The sequence below is a fragment of the Dipodomys merriami genome, unplaced genomic scaffold, assembly GCF_024711535.1.
Source record: "Dipodomys merriami isolate MVZ:Mamm:240054 unplaced genomic scaffold, mDipMer1.0.p SCAF_1, whole genome shotgun sequence".
Taxonomy (NCBI): domain Eukaryota; kingdom Metazoa; phylum Chordata; class Mammalia; order Rodentia; family Heteromyidae; genus Dipodomys; species Dipodomys merriami.
This window is the reverse complement of record NW_027202270.1, coordinates 21481867-21498530: the sequence shown is the minus strand read 5'-3', so window position 1 is coordinate 21498530 and position 16664 is coordinate 21481867.

Here is a 16664-nt window from a genome sequence, read left to right as displayed (position 1 = left end):
TTGCTGCCTAATAAATAGATATGTAGATATTCTAAGAAGCAGTGATTTATTTCCTTTGGATATACTCTCAGAAGTGAGATTTTTAGATTATGTAATAATTTCTTTTTAAATTTTATGAGGAACTTCCATACTACCTTGCCTTATAGATGCATTATTTTATGTTATTTATGTACGAATGATGACAAGGGTCCAATTTTCAACATTCATACCATCCTTACTTCTTTTTAATAATGATTATCTAAAGATATGGAGGAACGTTTAATTCATAGTACTATTGAAATTTAGAATAAATATCTTAGGATATTTAAAAATGAATTGCTAACATAGAAGGCAGAAAATAGTAATAATATACTACACTTGGTATTGACATTTAATATATGTAATTTTTACAAGTTTTTGGTAGAGACTCTTGTTGGTGGTGGATAGAGCTAATAATTTCTGTCAAATGTTTTAGAGTAGGAAGAATATTTAGTTAGTATGAGATTGAAGCTCAGTGGTTTTGCTTATTTTTTCTCTCTATTCTTTTCACTTATTCATTGCATACAGTTAAAATGTTACTGGTTCGGTCCTATAAGTGAAAAATGAGCTGTGTCAATAGGTCATAAATTATGCAAGCCTTATATTTTGTTTTTGTTTTATTTTGTTTTCAGTCCTAGAGGTTGAACCTAGACTTTCCTGCATAGTAGGCAGCCCTCTAGCTTTTGAGCCACACCATCAACACTGCTGCTTTTATTTTGCTGTTGAGATAGGGTTTAGCTAATTTTGTTGGGGCTATTCTTGAACTTTTGAGTCTCCTGTTTCCACCACTTGAGAATCTGAGATTATAGGAGTATATCACCATGCACAGATAGTACTGTGTTTGGACTGTAGGTTAATTGTGGTATGATCATTTGACACTCATTTTGGAGGCTACAAATCTGGCTATGCCCAAACCCATTTCAATATTTTTTATTAAAATATCAAGTAAACCGTAATTGTGCCTTAAACTAGAACTTACTTTATTGTAAAGCTTAAATAGTTGTTTTACAGTTCATAATTCAACCCTGTATAAATTAGTTTTGTTATCGTAGTTATGCTAAAAAATACTGCATTTCTCTTGGGTATAAGAGGACATTGTGATTTTGGAAGCAACAATTGCGAGCTCAAAACTAAAGAAAGATATAACTTGAACAGTGGTAGTTATTTGGGGGCAAATTGGATAGTCAAGGGCATTGGAACTGTTTTTAAAGAAATAGCTATAAAGTTTTATAAGATTCAGCTAGATTTCCTTATAAGTTGGTATATTTCTTAAGTACATTTAAATGATTTAACCTTAAGAAAATCTCACCTGAATTCAGAACCTCCTCAGTTTGATTTCCTTGACTGACATAATGCCATTTGTTGTATTAGCTTTTAATTCTAGCAAGCTGTAAATTGATTTGTGGAAGTGATACAAGGAATGATGTGGGGAGAAATGATACCTATTAGTCATACTTGAGTATGTTTCTATGCCTGCATATTATTGCATTAACCAATTTTCTCCTATCGCTGAGGCTGGTTGAAGGGAAGGCTTAAGAGCATTTCTTTTGAAGGATTTGGTAGATTGAATTATAGAGCCAGTTTTTCAATCCTTCCTATTGCCTCATGGCAAATAGATTTTTGGCTTGATTCAGATTTTGATCCTATGTATGTGTTTGAACTTGACTTTTTAAGTTTCACTTTGATCAGTAAAGATTTTAGTAGATGTGTCATTGCCAAGGTCTGACATAGGCTTGAGTGGTTGAATTTGTTCATTCTTTTTGTTCCTTTTTATTGTAGAAGAATACACTTTGTGTAGCCTCTTGTCCAGATAGGATGAGAGATTCACAAAAAATACTTGGGTTGCATCCAAAGTCTGGAGTCAAGGCTGCTGAGCCAACCCAGGTCAGCTGATTTCAGCTGACTCAGATCTGCATCCAAAAAAACAAAAAATAAAGTAAAGGCTTGTTTGCCCTGAGGTTGGCATGGTCTAGAAGGTCACATATTTGTAGCAATAGCTGACTGAAAAAAGGGTTTTCAATACGAGAGCTTTGGCTTTGTTTTGCTAGTAAAATACAAAACTGAGACATCAATTGATTAAGTGATTCTCCTAAGGTCAGATGAAAACTCAGAAGATAATCTAGGACTATCTGTGTCAATGTTAGTTTAAAGCCAGGGCATTTTAAATTAGGCTGTAAAGCAAGAAACATCTTGGCAGTTTGCCGAAAATTAATTGCTTGCTTGCTTTTTCTTTCTTTCTTTCTTTCTTTCTTTCTTTCTTTCTTTCTTTCTTTCTTTCTTTCTTTCTTTCTTTCTTTCCTTCCTTCTTTCCTTCCTTCCTTCTTTCCTTCCTTTCTTCTTTCTTTCTTTCTTTCTTTCTTTCTTTCTTTCTTTCTTTCTTTCTTTCTTTCTTTCTTTCTTTCTTTCTTTCCCTTCCTTCCTTCCTTTCTTTTTTCTTTTTTTCTTCCTTTCTTTATTTCTGGGCAAACAGTTTACTCATCTGGGCAAAGAATTATCTACTTAGATCAGCAATTTGCTCACTGGAACAAATAGCTCATTTATCAGAGAATTAATTAATTTATCAGGTTTTACTTTAAGACTTTGATCTTTCTAATCCTCAACTATGAGGACATTAAGTTTACCAATGCTAATTCCTGTTCCCCTCTTGAAAAACCTGCCTAACAACCCTTGAGAATAGTCTGAAATTCTTTGATATATACACCTTTGATATAGTATTTACACAAGATGAATTTCTCTTGTTGAAGTAAATTTAATGCTTAATTTAAACTTTGCTTGATCAACAGTAATCTTTTTTTTTTTTCCGTCTGTCGTGGGGCTTGAACTCTGGGCCTAGGCGCTGTCCCTCAACTCTTCAGCTAGCCCTCTACCACTTGAACCACAGAGCCACTTCCAGCTTTTTCTGTTTATGTGGTGCTGAGGAATCAAACTCTAGGCCTCATGCATGCAAGGCAAGCACTCTACCACTGAGCCACCTTCCCAGCCCCGGTAATCTTTTCTTGATGGACTCAGTGGTAGGATTTGACAGTAGGCATGAATCAGACTCATCTTGTTGAACATTAAATGCATATATTATTAAGAACATCAACAGATCTGCAAAGGAGTTTGTTGGATTTTATTTCTCTTTGTTTACCATCAACTTCCACATTGATCAACATATTTCACTGCCATCTATAAAGAAAGGGAACAAGAAGATCATCTTTTAAGTTCCCAGGACTAAACATCAATGATAATAATAAGTTATTCAAGAACTTGTATATTACCTAGCTGTTAGGATACTTAGTTTTGGTTTTTTTTAAGTTCTTTAATTTGCCTTCTCTTAGTTTTATACCAATTTTTCATTCATAATTTTATTTGCTACATATATTTAATATTTTCTTAACACTATTTTCATAATAGCAAGGATTAAAATTTTCTTTTATTTTCAGTTCTGTCTTTTTTATTTCTATCTTCCTCTTTTAAGAATCATTGTTTCAATGATCTTTCCCATGACTGACTGAGCAAAGATGAACTGTAATAGGAAAATGTTAGTTTTTTTTAATCCGTTTTTGGTATAGAAGTAAATTCAATCAAGACAGATTTCCCCCCTAAACTTTCATTTCTAATAAATAAAATACAACTGATTGTACCATGGGGTGCAATATAATGATTCCATTTCCTTTTCAGAAAACGTCCTGTTTTCTCTAGAGGAAGGACACATTAGAAAGTCACTTTGAAGTCAGGTGTTACCTTTTTACAAAATTTTTATCAGCTTAACTTCAGTATCTTCCAGGTATGAAATAACCAGGGTATTCAAACTTCTGCAAAACTTTTACATAGTAATTCCTGGGAAATGGTGACTCCTCCCAAATGGTAAAGTGCTAGATGTTAACAAGAAAGTAGAGTGAGAGCCTGAGGCTCTTAGTTTAAGCCTCAGTACTGGTATAAGACAAAACAAACAAAAAAATATGAACTGGAACTTTTCATTGCTTAACAAGAAGATTAATGTAGAAATGAATGAAGAGGTAAAGAAATAAATTACACCTACAAACAGATAGTAAATGAAGAGAAAGGAGAAGGAAAGAAGTCACATCATCAAATTCAGAAGTAGAAATTTCCTAGGATAATGGCTTTATCAACAGGAAAAAATATACCAATCAGAAAATGTGTGGATATATATCTGACATGTTATTTTTGATTGGTTTGTAATACTTAACAATGGCTTATGCAATGGAATGATTTTTTAAAGTTTACCTGTGATTAATAAGTATTTTCTGACAGGCTGAATAATAACAATTCTACATTGTAAGCATTGTTACAATATCTCTACAGACTATATTTTTGAAGTAATTTGAGAGTAAATATATATTAAAGTAAATGAAAAAAACAGTAATTTCTATAATATCAACTGTTTCTATTTTGGGGCAGTGTCATACTGCATCTTTCCTTTGTTCCTTCCTCTTTTTTTCTCCCATCAGTTGTGGAGCTTGAACTCAGGGCCTGGGTGCTGTTCCAGTGTTCTTTTGCTCCAGTCTAGTGCTCTACCAGTTTTAGCCACACCTCTCCCTCCCTCCCTGCCTCCCTTCCTCCCTCCCTCCACTCCTTCCTCCCTCCTTTCACTCCTTTCCTTCTTTCCTTTCCTTCCTTCCTTTCTTCCTTCCTTTCTTTCTACCTTCCTTCCTTCCTTCCTTCCTTTCTTCCCTCCTTCCTTCTTTCCTTCCTTCCTTCTTCCTTCTTTTCTTTTTCTTCCCTTTTTGTACGATTATTGAGGACTTGAACCCAGGGCCTTTCAAACTCACTTGGCTCACTCTTTCTTGCTCATTGATAGCCCTTACCACTTAAGCCATGGCTTCAGTCCATTTCATATTTATTTAAGAATGTTTTATCCACATCATACCAAATATTGCTTGTGCTTGATATCAACTAAAATTAATAGAAATAGTACTTGTAATACTTAATACTTTTGAATACTTTTAAATAAAAATTGACTCTCAGAAAGGTAAATGGATACTTCTGTGGTTTCAAAAATTCCACTATGTTTCAAACTAACATTTCTGATTTAATGGTTAATCAAATGTTTTCAAGTATATTATTGAGACAGGGTTGTTGGTGTGACTACCTGAATATATGATTTTTCCCAAGTATTTTAAAATATAAAATTTAAATTAAACTCAATGAATTTGCTACTTCATTTCAAGTTCATGGATATTTGAGATATTTAAAATTTATTTATTTTTTTTTTGGTTGTGGGGCCTGAACTCTGGGCCTGGGCACTGTTCCTCAGCTCTTCAGCTCAAGGCTAATGCTCTACCTCTTGAGCCACAGCGCAACTTCCAGCTTTTTCTGTTTATGTGGTGCTGAGGAATCCAATCCAAGGCCTCATGCATGCAAGGCAAGCTCTCAACCAAGCCACCTTCCCTGGCCGAGATTGTTATTTAAAAAAGAACTGTTACCTCTCTGAATGATTGCTTTAAGATTATTTCCTAAGTTTTCAATTCTTTGGGGGAAGAATTATTTTCTCTTAAAATAGAATTATGTTTTATCGTAAATAGGCACAGAGGAATAATATTAATGAGATTTTCTTTGAAGTGAGGAGACTGAGTCTAAGTAACTTCTCACAGCCATCCTGGTGCCTTGCTGGGTGGAGGGGGCTTTTCCCCCATTGCTGAAAAGCCTAGAGGTGAGAGGGACTACTCATTGAATTGCAGATGTCATGCTGTTTAGCCTTAGGAGATCCTTGTTCTCTTAAATGGTTTGATTCACTTGCTTCTGAATAGCCTCTACATATACCCCTATATGGAAAGTCTAAGCTGACCCCAGAGCTACTTGCTTAGAGAGTTCTGAAAGTACTGCTTGCACCTGAGTATTTACATATAAGGTCTGCTTTTGTTAAGGCTTGGTCTCAGCCCCAAACAAGTTTTGTTTTGTCTAAAACTTGATTTAAGCTCTATACAGAGCTGCAGGTCTTTGAGGCAGGAGTCCACCTACAGATATAGGTTTTCCTGTGAAGACTCTCAATTTGACCTCACAAAATGTGAATTCTGTTACTCACCAACTGAGTTACCTTACAACAACTTTACTTATAAGTAGAATGCCCTTTGAAAATCACTTGCTTCAGGCCTCCTTTTCTTGTTGGCTCAATTTAGGGGGAAAAAAAGTTAAGTGAAACTGTGGGGCAACAGAAGCCCAGGGGAGGAAACTGCTCAGCTTTATCATTATGCTAGTAGCGGAAATTTGGCAGATCTGCTACATCCTAGGAGGCATCCAAATCTTAGTCTATAAAATTAATTAATATTGTGTAGAGCTCTTACAACTTTGCAGAAATTTCATTACAAGTTCTTATAAATTACCTTATAATCACATTTTATAGATGAGTAATTGAGCACTACCAGGGTTAAGCAATTTTTCCAGTGCCACCCTACTTTCAAATGGTTTGCTTGAAGGCATGCACTGTTTATGACTGTAAGGTACTGACTCTGGTCACCAATTCTCTTCTTGTCCCTGAGTTTCCCTTTGTTTCTTATATATTACAATTCTACCATCCATCAAATACCAACTCAAAGAAGTGTTTCTAGATTTTAATCTGCTTTTGTCTTACTTCACCTAGCAGAGGATAATGATGAAGCTTATACCTTATACTCTCTTTTAAGAAGCATATGTTGAAGTAAGGAGGTCAGGTCTGGCCGGGGCCATTTTGGCTACTTGGTTGGGTTGTTGGATCTGGCATCTTATCTTCATGCTAGGGGAGGGAAACAACCCCTGCCCATCATCTGCCCGGAACCCTGGAGGCAGGGGCAGGCACTTGATTGATAGGTTACTGAATCTGTCAGTCCAGTGCTTGGGACCCAGAATTTCCTGTGGACCTGGCCCCTGCTAGGGCCCTGTTTACGCCTGGACCAGCCCGCCACCAGGATGCCATGTCATTTGTGTCTCTGTGATCATTTCCTATGTCCTGTCTCCTGGCTCATCTCCAGAAATCATGGCATCCCAATTCAGCTCTCCATTGAAGTTAAATTGGATTGTTGGTATTGTTTTTGTTCTTTCTTTCCTCTCTAGCATGTTTCCTAGTTGTGTTATGTGTATTTGGGGACTGCAGGCCTTTGTAACAACTGGCTGCCTGCAGCCTGCTAACTGTATAATAAAGACTCCAATATTCTACATTTCAAAATGTGGCTTCTGGGATAATTGCACCTTACAACAATGTGACTGTTATTTTTCTTTCAGAATAAGTGGATTAATAAGTAAGACCTCATATTGCAAGTCACTTTCCATACTAGCGCAGAATGTACAAACTGGTTAAAATATAAACAAAAGATGTTTATTTGGTTCATAGTTCTGCAGGCTGGAAAATTCAAGGTCTTGGAGCCAGCATCTCCTTTAATAATGACATATCTCCATTCCTGAGGGTAGATCTGTTTTGGCTTAATCACCATTTTAAGGCTCCAGTTCTTAATATCATGACAATTCAATTTTATGATGAGCTTAGAGAAAACATTCTGAAATAAGGGTACTACTAAGTCTAAGTAACATGCTTTATCCTCTCAGCCATCCGGCTAGTATGGCAACCTGCTGAATGATAGGGCCTTTTCACCTATTTCTAGAGCTGAGAAAAGCCATTTGTTTTTTTTTTTTGAATTGCAGATGCTTACTTCTCAGAGAGCACTGCTTCAGAGCATATTCAGATATCATGTTGTTTAGTCCCAGGAATGCTCCAGAGAATGCCCTCTCTGACTGTTCCCCATGGCAAACATGTGATTTCTGTCTTTAAGAACTTGGTTGCAAGCTCTGTTCTGTGCTGCAGACAGGAATCCACCAGCTCTCCAATAAAGACTCCTAATTTGATTTCTCAAGATGTGGCTTCTCTGTTGCTCTCCAATCAAGTTCCAATATAACAATTCAAGCCATAGTATTTTATGTGTCTGTGTGCTTTTCACACCTAAAGTTAAATAGGATGCCATCATTTCATTTCATACATCTATACATCTCACATGAATAAAATTCATCTAGATACTCCCAGTGTACTTTTGGGCATCATTTTTAGAAACAAAAGCAGACTGTTATTTTTTCCTGTCACATTCAGATTGCCAGTTATTTTGGAAGTGTGATACAAAGCCATGGAAATACTTTGTGGTTTTTATTTGCTTTTTTTGTTTTTTTTTTCTCTTGCAGTTATAGGGCTTGAACTAAGAGACTGGATGCTGTCCCTGAACTCTTTTGCACAAGGCTATAATTCCACCACTTTGAACCACAGTTTTATTTTTGTTTTTGTTTTGTTTTGTTGTTGTTGGTTAATTGGAAATAAAAATCTCATGGGGACTTTTCTGCCTTCAAAGCACAATCCTCAGATCTTAACTTCCTGAGTAGCTGGGATTATAAGTGTGAGCCACCAGCACCTGGCTTGTTTGCTTTTTAAACTGTTTTTGAGGTTGTTCATTGCTACTTTTACCCTAGTTATTAGCATATATTAGTTGTACAAAATAATGTTCTTTGATTATATTTTCCCCTTATTAGTCTTGCATCCCTTCCCCTCCCACTAGTCTCTTTCTTTTTCCTAAGTAGTCTCTCTCTTCTCTCATATCTTTTTAAAAAATTTAGTTTTACATATGGAAGAAAACATAATATTTGTTGTACTGACTCATTCATTTGTCTTAATATGATCTCCAGTTCCATCCATTTTCCTGAAAATAACATATTTTCATTCTTTATGGAAACTGAGTGTAACTTGAATTGTAAAAAATTCCATGATAAATAGTTGCACAAGCATCTTTAGTGCATTCTGAATTCAATTTCTTTCGGTACAACTCCTGGAATGAAACAGATGATCATATAGTAATTCTATTTTTAGCATTATTTGTGGACCCTCCATACTGATTTCCATAATAGCTAGACTAATTTACAGTTGCCACCAACAGTATGTAAGTGTTCCTTCTCTGCACCCTAAGTTCACTGACAATATTTTTTGCTATTGTCTAGTGTGTGTTTATATGTGTGTGTCTGTGTCCGTGTCTGTGTGTGTGCTTCAAGAAGGAATCTCAGTGTCAGTTTGATTTCTATCTCCCTAATGGCTCAAAATGTTCAGCAGTTTCTCCCATATTTATTTGCTATTTGTGCTTCTTCTGAGAACTGTCAAATTCATTTGCTATTTCTGCCTGGTAAAGATAATCCTGAGGGCAGTGTAAATAGTAGCCATTTTGGAGGTGGAATTAAAGTCATTGTATCACTTTAGAGCTATGTCAGCAATCTTTTTCTGGGAGGCAATTAAAGTAACATTGGCATAGTTGTCTTCTGGAGAAAGCTTTTATGATTCTGAAAATTTTTTAAAAAAGGAGCTAGAAATTAGAATTTGATAATCAGTTATATATGCAAATATTGGTGACCTCTCAAACTACTGCGTGACTAGCCAGAGAAAACTTTAATATCTTTAATAATTTGGACAAGCACTATAACAAGCATTGTTTGCATGTGCTATTTTTTTCATCTCTTCTGCCCCATTCTGAGAGCACCTGTTGGAAATCTACTAAAAAAATACATATAGCAGGTCAGTGTCTCTCAAACTTCAGCTTCCATCATAATCCCTAAAAAACCTATTAAAACAGAGCTCCAACTGGGAGAGTCTGGCTTTAGTAAATTCAGGATGGCTTGCAGAATTTTTACTTCCAATGAGTTCCCAGCTGATGTTGATGTTACAAGTCTGAGCACTGAACTGAGAACAATTTGAAAGGTTATTTTGGTTTTCCTTCTTTTATTATTGTGAACTTTGTTTGCTTTGCTGGCCTTTATTTTATTCTTACTCTACCTATGCTTTTGTACCTACTCATAGTTTAAGCAACATTTTTCAAATTTGATGACTACTATATACTGTGATGACCCCCCCTGAAAAAAATGAGAAATTAGAAACAGAACAAAATTATTATTAAGAATAGGACCAAACTTGAAAGACAGGATTATCCTGTAGAGAAAAACACCAAGCTAGTCATTAAAAGGAAAAATTCCAAAAATAAAGAATTGAAGTAAATTGTTAGTTAAACGCCCGGTTACTGGAATTCGGTAAATAACAGTGAAACTCAGAAAGAGCCAGAAAACCTGGAAAATGGTTTGATTTTGGGGTGTGATAAGTAAGAAATTTGGAATGTGGTTTTGCTTTGAGGACTCATTGCTTTGCTTATTGAGACTGTAATTGCTATTTCCCTAACTTGCTTCTTCAATGGGAAGATTTGGGATAAGGGCTTTGCCTTGTGACTAATTGTCTTGGCTATAACTTTGTCTTGTGACTTATGGCCTTGGTTATTGGAATGGTTATTGGAATTGCCATTTTGTAATCACTAACTGCTAGCTCTAGTTCTGGACTTACTTTTTTGCTGATCACCAAACTACCACTGGCTACCTGAGAGTCTCCCCATCCTCCCCCCCCCACCCACACACCATGGATCTTTCCTTTAAATACCCTGAGCTATTTGACTTTATTGCTGGTCTTCACAGTCTTGGTGTAGTGGAGGTCAGTCATCATGGCTACTATAGATTCCTAGCCCAATTGAATAAGTATTGGTGATTGCTTTCACCATGGGTTCGAGTGCCACCTGCCCCAGGAAGTTGGGATACCTCAACATTTCTGGAAGAGGAAACCTTTCTTCAGTAGTTTTTCATATTAGAATCATCTATTGGATTTTCAGCATCTCAACATAAGACACAATGTGCTCTTCAACTTTGAATCCCCACTGTCCTATCAGCAGTATGCAGCTCTGAACATTCTATATTATAGAAATGAGTAAATATGCATTTCATTTTTACCTTTCTTGAAAGGGCCTGGAGAAATTGAACAAAGAATTTTTAAAGTCTGCAACTTAACTATATGGAAGATAATAAAATACAGAAGGAAAAATACAGGGTCTATAAGAAGATAATTTACTATGATTAAACTAAAATCATTTTGAATCTTAATTTATCAAAAGCTTTGCTTAAAGCAGGGTATGGTGGCTTATGCCAAATATGAGAACTTGATGGGTCATGAGTTCTAGGCCTGGTTGAACTATTAAGGGAGACACTCTCAAAAGAATAAAAAAGACAAAACAAAACAGAAAACCCTTTTTTATGATGTTTCTTTTATATTATGTTTCTTTATTAGTTGTTTGGTATTTTATGGTACAATATATCAAGAAGAAGCAATTAGTGCAGGTATATTGATCAGAAACAAGATAGGTTAGAATAAAATTCAATAGAATTTTACTTGAAAATAATTTTCAGATGACACTAGTTAAAATTCAACCACTATTAAATCAGCAAAGTGGATAGAATCGAAATAGTAAACAACAATTCACAAGACAAAATGAAATGATTTAAATCAAGGCATTCATCATAATAATGGAAAGTTATATAAGAAATATATTTTCAATTAAAAAGACCTGTATAATCTATGTACGAGGTATATAGTAAACAGTTTTTATTATTTGTATATATGTTTGAAACAGAACCCCTCCTCTCTATTTTTTTTTTGTCAGTCATGGGGCTTGAACTATGGGCCTGGGCACTGACTTTGAGCTCTTCAGCTCAAGGGGTGTGCTCTATCACTTGAGCCATAGCACCACTTCCAGTTTTCTGGTGGTTTATTAGACATGAGAGTCTCTCACTAAGTTTCCTATCCTGGCTGGCTTTGAACAGCAGTCCTCAGATCTCAGCCTCCTGAGTAGCTAGGATTACAGGTGTGAGCCATCGGCACCAGGCAACAGAACTCTTTTATACTATAAATATATGAAATCTAATTAATAGACATAAACTAAAATTTTATGTCTATATCTTTTGAAAGGAAAACTCACTTTGATTAGGAAAGTAGTCCTTTACAATTTATACTAAGATTTCACTGTTTCAACGAAAATCCTAATATTTCACTTGGCTAAAAAGATAGCATATAAAAAATGATACTAATGTTTATCACTTGAAAACAAAAGCTAATAGTATGCAAAGGAAACAGGGGAATTAATTTGATTTTCCAGATGTCAGAATATTAAACCTAAAAAAAAATTAAGCACAATTAAATAGGCATTGTTTATTACAGAGACAGATAAACAGATTATAAGAAAAGGACAAATATTTCCTAGGCAAATCTCAGTTAAATGAGATTTGGATATGTAAAAATGATGATTTAATCAATGAGAAAGAAGAAATTATTTTTAAAAGGTTCTGGTATTTTTGGACACCCATTTGGAAGAAATGAAATTATAATCTACTTAATTTCTTGCATAACAATAAACTCCAAATAAATTAAAGACTTAAGTATGTAGAACAAAACAATATGTGTCTTTAAGAATATTAAGAAAGATGTTTATATAATCTAAGGTTTTGTTACCAATGTCTATAAAACCTGGTTCAGGTTTTGAGTATTTTCCAGCATTAAAGACCTCATAATAATATATTGAGGGCAATGGAAAAAGTGAATTTACTTCTAGTTTTAGCCAAAACTTTACAGATAGAAAATTTTAATATCTATTTTTCTTGCCAATAGTAGTTTTGTAGTATATAGCAAATATGACACAAAGTCCAGTCACAGTAAAACTAGAAAAGGTAAAAGGACAATGTCCTAGGTCAGACCTTGGGCAAATAGAAAGAGACTATATCTGAAAAATAGCTGAAAGGAAGGGGTGGACATGGCTTAAGTAACTTGTGTCTGAGTAAAAATGATTGTCATTCTCATCCTAGAGATGACTAGTTTCATCCTACTGAAAGTGGTATTGCTTTCTAATAAACTCCTATCACTTTCTCTACATTTCATGTCTTGCTTGAAATCTTCTTTTTGAAGACCCAAGGACAAAGGTAGGTAATTCCACCAACTCTAGGTCATCTCTTCAGTGACAACATTACCTCTAGAAGAGTAAAAATTTGCTGAGAACTATGCATAGATGACATTAATGTGAGATATTTCCTTTGTGAAACCTAGCAAAAATTTTTAATTAAAAGTAAATATAGCACAGAACATACTTATTCTGTGAGAAAATAGCATCTATAACATAGAAATCAAATCATCATTAATAATTATTATATGGCTGGGCACTAGTAGCTTAGGCCTGTCATAAAAGGTACTGTGGAGACTGAGATCTGTAGGATCATGGTTCAAAGCCAGCTTTGGCAGAAAGCCCTCAAGTTCAGTTTCCAGAATCACCAGCATAAAGCCTTGCTGGATTTGTGACTCAGTAGTCAAGCAAGGTAAATGAACATGTATGAGACCCTGATTTCAAAGCTCAGCACCATTGTGTGTGTGTGTGTACATGGATTTTATTATAGTGCTAATGATAGTTTTATAAAGTGAAGGTTAAATAAGGAATGGATGAAGAAAATTATATATATATATATATATATAGAGAGAGAGAGAGAGAGAGAGAGAGAGTAATAAGATGTACAAGACACTATGTTGAAAACAAACTTTACAACTTCGGAGGAAGGGGAAGTAGGAGGGCAGAATTGGGGAGGTAGGGAGGGAAGGGATGGTAGGGGAAAAATTAAGGAGGAAGTATAATGCTCTATAGGAAATGTACTTATTGCCTTACTCATGTAACTAACCCTCTGTATATATTTTTACAATTAAAAATATATAAAAAGTTAAAAAAAATAAAAAAAATCTATTGATACATTAAACTATAGAACAGCCACATAAAAAAAGTAACCTTTACTAATGCAAATTGACTTGAATGATTTAAGGCATTTTTGAGTAAGACTAGTAAGAGAAGAAAAAAATATATGTCATCCCATTTTTGTAAAATTACTGTCTATTAATATTCACAGAATATGCATATATGAACTGTGAAGGGTCAGATCTTTCTAATATTTTTTAAACCATCAAGATATCTTGCTTTTTTTTTGGACCTTGTATCTTGCCTTACTAAAACATATAAATATGTTCTCAAAAGTGTATAAAAAGAGTTCTTTATATGTAAGGGATTTTGACATTATTCTTTAGTAAGGTCAATCAATCACTACAATTTAAGTATTACCTGTTTAAAATGTTAATGATTTTTTTTTACTTTTGAGAAGTATAAACATAAATACTAATAATAAGAAAACAATTAAGAGAGCCAGGCATGTTGATGTACAACATGTAATCCCAGCACTTAAGAAGATGAGACAGGAAATGACCAATTTGAGGTTAGTTGAGAGTACACAATAAGAAATTGTCTCAAAATAAAAAACCAACTTAAAAAAAAAAGAATTTCTAAAAGAGAAAAATTCAGAGTATTCTCTGAATCTGTGTTTCATTTATTTCTTCTAAATAACAATTCTAAATCTTAAAATTACAAAATTCTAAATGTTGTGCTATGTATGCAGGAGTAGCTTCCATGCAAGAATCATGAATTGGCTTAAGGGATTGTAGAAAGAAAATGAGAGGATGAATATTTCTTAGGAAATAGGTGGTACTGTTTCAGGGAGGGGCCTTAGGCATTAGGAGTCCTGCAGGAAGTACCATTCTGGGAGTGAAACCTGGTCAACATCCAGAGCCCTGATGCCAAAGAAAGACCAGTGTTTCAGAAGAAGACAACATTTTCTGGCTTTTGTTTCATCTTTTCTGCGAGTTTGGAATACTGCAACAGGCAGGACAGAGGTAGATTATGAACTGCCCTCATCTCAGTTTTGGTTTATAGTGGGGAGGGGCAGTGAGGCCACTCAGTCCACAGTAAAAATGTAAAAGATTTTGTTGAGTGAAATGATGCGCCGGGACCACACCTGGAGCTGGAATCCCAGGAAACAGCCCCGAGGGCCAGCCCACATTGGTGGTTAAGCATTCTGGGCTAGGGCAGGCAAAGGGGGAGGCTGGGTGTTGGTTTTAGCCAATGATTGTTACAAGAAATGCGCACCTTAAGTTTGAATTTCCTGCCAAGGTTTTGCTGGTGGGAAGCAGGGGAATAGAACAAAGGGTGGTGATAGTTCCTCTGGGTTAGGGCTCCCTCTGCTCAAAAAACAGCAGAAGCAGAATTGCAGAGTTACAGAGTTACAGGGTTACAGAGTTACAATTGCAGTTACTAGCTAAAGTAACCAGTTACCAGGGAAGTCTTATCCACAGCACACTTACACTTATATCTTAAAATCATTCATTATCCATTTTACACAATCCAAGTCAAATATCATATTCCATCTTTATGTCCTCCACCATGTCAGGCTAACACTGTAAATAAATCCATTTTTCTATTTCTCCTGTGTTACAACATTGTTCTTTGTTAAGGAAAGTGTACCAAGCTTTAGACCCAGGGATTTTGGTAACCTCATCTGCCCACCCTTCCCAATTTGGTCAGCTTTGGTTAGAAAATGGGAATGACTGGTCTCATTCTTAGTTGTGGAGTGTGCCAAGGTTTGAATCAGAGCTAAATATGGAATAAAGCCCACATAAAGAAATTAAATTATACAAAAAAACAGAAAAGAAGTTAAATTATAAATTATTATTCACACAAAGGAGTATTGTATACTGAAAATTATGTGTTAGTTCTTAATAAACTGACAAGGTCAATGGCTGAACTATACTGTTAGCTATATTTTACAGCAGCGAACATACTTTTTCACAGTACTGATAATCTAGTGTATATATTATATAGCAGAATATTTTTGAAAGGATATAATAGAAATATGAAGCATGCTATGTTTATGATGAAAAGAATAAATTGCTTATGATAGAGGAAAAAGGAATTACTAATCTGTTACCCTTTTATTTGTTTTGCATGTATGACAGTGTTGTGATAGAACATGCTAACATTAAATGAACAGGTTAACTCCCATAAGGTACTTACATTGTTCAGGTAGAGACTGAAAATAAGGACAAGATGTTGGAGCACCTCACCAATTGGCTAATCTTTCTGTAATCAAACAATTGCTTGTTCCAGAGGGTAGAGTTCATCTTAACCCAGTAAATGAGAGTGCTGGTGTAATGCTATTCTCTCTGCATCCAGATATCCTAATCTTTTGTTCAGTAACTGCTTGAAAGGATTATTTGGGGATCAAATGAAACATTCTAAATAGAGCACTCAGTGTACATTTGCTTAAACGTTGTTCTCATTCTCATCATTGATAAGAAAACAAAACTCATGAAATCACTCAAGATTTTAAGTTGTGCTCGGCTCAGGGTTCCTCTATATAGTTGCCTCCAGGTGTGTGGGGCCACCAAAGCCTAGGGGTAAGTAGTGTACAAGCAACAGTGGCCAGGAATGCTTTGGGTAATGGTAGGCAGTAAGCAGAGTGGGTCTCCTGGTTGACAAATCATATAGAAAAGCAGATGTTCAGAAACATTACTCATATTAGTTTTTACCCAGAAGCCAACATCATGAGTCATCTTATTTAAGAGTTGATCATGCGCGAACCTTCTGTGGAAAATAGAGTATTTATTTCTATCTGAAGTCCAGTATATGATCTTTACAGTCTTTGCAGTTTGTGGGATGCTAATCTAAAATTCCTGGACTGGAGGCATGGATCAAATGGTAGAGAACTTTTCTTGCCAGCAGAGATACCAAGTTCAAACCTTAGCATGTCCAAATTTAAAAAAATTCTTTATTGTCCATCAATAATTTTTAAGTTCTTCAGTTTCTTTGAACTATTTAAGTGTTCTCTTATTACTAAATTCACTTCTCTATTTTATTAATTAGTTAATTTCTGAAACAAGGTCTCCCTATGTAGTTCCGGGTATCTGCAAACTCACAATAGCC